The sequence below is a fragment of the Wasmannia auropunctata genome, unplaced genomic scaffold, assembly GCF_000956235.1.
Source record: "Wasmannia auropunctata unplaced genomic scaffold, wasmannia.A_1.0 LD336071.1, whole genome shotgun sequence".
NCBI lineage: Eukaryota > Metazoa > Arthropoda > Insecta > Hymenoptera > Formicidae > Wasmannia > Wasmannia auropunctata.
The window spans coordinates 2,749,950-2,755,434 of NW_012026819.1; the positions used below are offsets into that span (position 1 = coordinate 2,749,950).

At 29.9% G+C, this 5,485-nt stretch overlaps 1 long non-coding RNA gene across 1 annotated transcript; it reads left to right on the top strand.

Annotated features, from left to right (window-relative positions):
- The first annotated feature begins 668 nt into the window (after positions 1 to 668).
- LOC105449929 lies at positions 669 to 4,141 on the top strand. The gene is made up of 3 exons (XR_974392.1): positions 669 to 841; positions 1,182 to 1,234; positions 3,633 to 4,141. It is a non-coding gene; the product is annotated as an uncharacterized LOC105449929 (long non-coding RNA).
- The last annotated feature ends 1,344 nt before the right edge of the window (positions 4,142 to 5,485 follow it).

Genomic DNA, 5,485 nt, shown 5'->3' on the forward strand with positions numbered 1-5,485 from the left:
CACGGTTCATAAATCCGTCCCACAGCAGCGAGCCCCACCTGCAGAGAGTTTATAGCTAATAAACGCAAATACCTACCGCGCTGCTTATGCGGAATACATAAAATATTGATACACATTAACTATTGAAACGACGCGACGGTGTTGTCGTAGAGGATGATACTCGTAGCAATGGTAATTCGATATCGTAAGTATATAATTAAGTATACGTAATATACTTATTGTTAGTAAGTATATTTTAAGTATAAGAATAGTAATTTTAATAATAACTCGAATGAAGAATGAAGCACTATTTTAATATATTTTTTAATAATTAAATCTTATAATTATATAACTTTATTCGTATATTTTTTATAAAATTAATATTGTATCTTTCTTTTCTTTTATTTAATACGAAATATAATTTGGTAATTACTTTAGAAGAAAAAGAGAGGAAGAAGGAGCACAGTGTTTTTAGAAATAAGTTAATTAAATAAGAGCTAAAGATTAATTTTCGAATAATTTACATTAATTTTTTAACTAAAAATGATTGGCAAATATAACGGGTTTCATTTTATAGTACTTATCAGCAAATATTTTAGACAGGCGTTGTACGATCAAAGCACATTTCCGCGTAGAGAGTCGATATCGAAGATATCGAGAAGATACCGAGCTTTTACTTGACAGATCATGACAGATACGCGCGACACCAGCATTCAGCATTGGACCAAATTGAAGAACAAAATATGAAAAATGCGATGAACGTTTTATTCATGTTAAGTGTCACATTACGATCCCGGATAGGCGTATTGGAATTTAACCTGCTAAAACGGAAGTGAATAATCCGTTAACATCTTTCACACTAGTAATTAGCATTGTGTTACGTATGATTATATGAGAAAAAGTGAAAGCTTGTATCTTCCTACTTTTCGTCGCGTAAATCAGGAAGTAAAATTATCTTCTGTACCTACGCCAGTAATAGAAAACTTTGCGGACTTCGACCGATGAGTTTTTTTTACTTATTTATAGATTCTCATTAAAACGTAATCAGTGATTATCTTAGAAGGTGCAATATTACAGCCTTATTATAGCCTTATTATATATTAAATCTAAGCTGTCACTTCCTTGAAAATTATTATCAAAGTAATCATTAGAATCATTTGATAAATTAAGCGCAGCAGTAATCTTTAACATAATTTTTTCAGACAGTGCTATCATATCAGAGTTATTTAGATAATCACAGAAATAACATCTTCTTGTGAGTATTGCCTTCTTCTATACTCGAAAAATGCACAATTGAATGCCATATTAATTGAAGCACAATCTCTTCATGTTTGCAAAAATTGTTTTAATAATTTAATTACATTAAGCTTGATTGTAACAGAATTTATTTTCTTCTATGTCTTATATAACTTCTTTTTCTTTCTGACCTAAAATATTATTTGAGCATTCCTTGACATTTTTACAATCTTGCGTTTCATGATGATAAATTTTGTTTTAATAAGCATGTCAATGGAGTTGATATAAAATTAATTCGTGCAATGTATTTGATGTTATTATTGATAACCGTTAGTAACTGAGAGCAAGATTAGTATTTGAATCAATTAATTTATGATGTTTATCACTTAATACTAAAGAAAAAAATTAATAGTTATTTTCATTTTTTTGAATATTTAATTGACACATATTCTTCTGGGGGTCAAAAAAATCAACAAGTTGGTTTAACTGACAATATTTATTTATTCAACTGAGGAAAAGCTTGCATATGAAATTCATCTGCATTTTGATTGAATTTTTTTATTCTATATCAATATTGATAGACCCACACATACACACACACACACACACACACACACACACACACACACACACACACACACATATATATATATATATATATTTAATATTAGAATATAGAATATATATACTTTAAATTTAATATTATATTCAAAATTATTTAGTTATTATGGTCAAAATAACTTTCTTATATTTTATATATTCTTTAAAGTAATTAAAAATATGAATGATTGTAAAATTATATTTGTCAGTACTTGATAACATTATGCTTTATGACATTAATCTTATAACACAATATAAGAAAAAAAAGAGAAATTCTGTTTCAGAACGAGTTGAATATTATAAAAATTTTATTATAAATTTTCAAGTCTTTTTTAACATTTTGAACTAAAATCATTTCATTATAAGAAATAAAGAATTATATTAAAAATTTTATATATTGAGGAAGAAAAAGAAAATGTACATTTAAAAAATTTAGATAAAAATATATATCGCAAAACTAAGGAATTAAATTATAATTACAAATCAATATACAGAGTGAATATTAAATAATATAAAAGATTTATCTCATGTCTTATCATTAAAAGTAAAATTCTGTCATGTAGAATCTTATCGACTTATAGTAGATAGGTCTAAGTTAGGATGATGTTCTGGTATATTATTTTTGCAAGTATATTATGCGGGCCAGCGTGAACACAGCTGTCCCGACTACCAAAAATTATGTGTTCGAGGTATCCATATGATATGAGGGATATACGCAAGGGTCTGCGGCTCCAACCGTAGTGCAATGGAAGAGCTTCGCCTTGGAGGAACCACTTTCATGATCATGATCACCTCTACACCTCAGTGATGTTTTTCACCCTCATTCGAGTCTTCTTATAAGTTAAGGTATAGAATCTTGAATACGAGAAAAACTTGAAGACATTACACGACGTAGCGTTAAGTATGTGAACTATTATTTGCACTGTGGAGAGATGTTGTTCTCGCGTAAAGACAAATATTTCGATCATGCGCGATGGATCACAATAAGGCATTTCTGTCAGGCACTTCTGTATAATAACATGTTATTCGCGGCTAATTAAGTGCTAGCATGTATTGCAGACGATCAAGCTGATACAACTGAATACAATATATGTATATATAAAATGGGCTGCACCTTATAAAACAGCGTCCCTCCGAAATTGTGCAGATACTAGTTCGATTACTTAACGTTATGTTACGCACGTCTGCAAATTTTTCTCGTATTCAAGATTCTATATCTTAACTTATAAGAAGATTCGAACGAGAGTGAAAAACATAAACTCACCAGATATAGAAGTGACTGTGATCACGAAGGCGGTTCTTCCAAAGCGAGGTTCTTCCATTGCACTACCGCAATGGAGCCGCAGACCCTTGCGAAAAATGCGAATATTCCTAATGTGGATATCTCAGACGTTATAATTTTTGGAATTGCGTTTGATCGCGCTATCCCGGATAATATATTTGTAAAAATAATATACTAGAAACACCCCCTAAACTTAGATCTACAAGTCAACCTGACAAAATTTTATTCTTATTCTGTATGTATGTATATATATAGGTATATATATATATATATATATTTATATATATATATATATGTATATGTATATGTATATGTACACATATATCTATAAACATGCAAATAACATGTGCGTAATTTTTTCTCGTAGAAATTTAAATAAATCAATTATTTATCACTAAATTTATACCACATATGTTTTTTTCACAACTGATTGAAATTTAATCGAAAGAGAAATTATCAGGAAAATAAAACATGAAAAGTAAAGCTTCAGTTTTTTAAATTTCTCTCATCCATTCTTTACAAATTGCTCTTTTAGTGTCTTTAATCGCAAACATGTACGAAAAAATGAGTCCAATGTACCTTGCTAAAATTACTTCCCAAGCCATATAATATCTTCCGTGATAGGCAGCATATAGCTTGTATACTTGCTGCTTAATGAAGGAAGAAAAAAAAGAGCGGTAGGAAACAAGGGAAGAACAGTGACGATGAGGAAAAAAAACTTTGTGTGACGTATACACGAAGGTGGATGATGAACAAGTGTTACGTCGCACGAAACCGCATCGTGCAACGAGCGTATATCTCGTTGGTGCATGCAACCGGCCAGTATAGAAGGGAAATAATATATAACGAGCTGAGAGAGAGAGATGGAGAGAAATAAGTGAGAGGTTAAATCTTATGAGAATCAAGGAGAAAAGTGTACAAACCTCGGTGTTTGGATGCTCTCGCGCATCTCACCATATCCGTACGCAGTTTCGTAATTACATTCGTGGGCGTTTACGTTTCTATATGACTGTTGTTTTTGCATGCACTCATGTAAGCGTGCACGTGGACGCATGCTGCTGCAAAATGTTATTGTTTCTTCGAGTAAAGTAGTCTGCTAATTCTGTCTTTGTTGAAAAATTGCTAAATCCTAATTTTACTCAAGCATTAACCCTTAACTAGTACGTTAACGTCGTTTGCGGATGATTAATTCATTGAAAATGTTTTTTTTAAAAATGCCTATTTTTATTATTAATATTATTTAATTATGAATCAAGAAAAAATACTATATAAATTGCTAAATAAAGAATAAATCTCATCTTAAATCTTTAGAATAATTTTTAACAGCAATAAAAAAAAACAGGAGAAATATATGTATAATGTTTACTGATTAGTTTCATAGTTTGAGATTTAAAGAAAGAATACAAATTTAAATTATGCTAAAATGTATCTTAAATAAAACTTTATTAATTTGTATTTTTGTAACAAAATATAACCATAATTTTATTTTTCTGAAATTTGTACATAATTTTCAGAAACGTAATATTGGTCTGTGGGATTGCTGTACAAGAAACCTTTCAAAATAAATCTCTTATTTCTCTTACTTTATTCATTAATAATTTACTTATTGGAAATATCTTTCTTTCAATTTTATCATTTTTTCAATTATTATATATACGTTTATAGAAAAATTGAAATTGAAATTAAAATTGTAAATTGTTTTTAAATAAGAAGTAACAATAAAAATTAAATTAACGTTTTATCTGAATGATATTCTTCTACAGAATGAAGAGATTACCTTAAGTTCAAAGAGCTAAGCGACTATTAATGCGGTAACGTTGAATAAGATGCACATTCACCTCATGACTATCGATATAACGACAGAACTGCCCGCTTTAATGCGGGCTTTCGTGCAAACGATATGATCTTTGAGGGTGGAGCTCGCAGATCACAAGAGAGAAACTGGCTTGTCTCGATCCGCTTCAACCGTGATAACATATCATGTAAATGGCCACAATCATCTGCAGGTGTAACTTTGATGGGTCAATATCAATTGTGCCGATACAAATAGGAAGCGTCCAACATTATCGTAAAAGGTTTATAACGTACTGCATTATAATGTTACTCTACTGCTCGATGTTTATTTGTAGCCATGGATCCACAATATTTCAAAAAGTTTTGTAAAGAATTATAAAGCAATTTAAAAAAAAAATTTTATTATATATAAATCATTGTTATATTGCAGAAGGTATAATGATGTCTTACCTCTCTGATGATCTTGCAACTTCTAATACTTCCAATATGCGAAAACAGAGCACACAATAGTTCTTCCGACACAGCATGATCCAAGTTGCCCACATACCTGAATCAATATTAATCATAAAAATAAGTGATTAATTACTATAAATA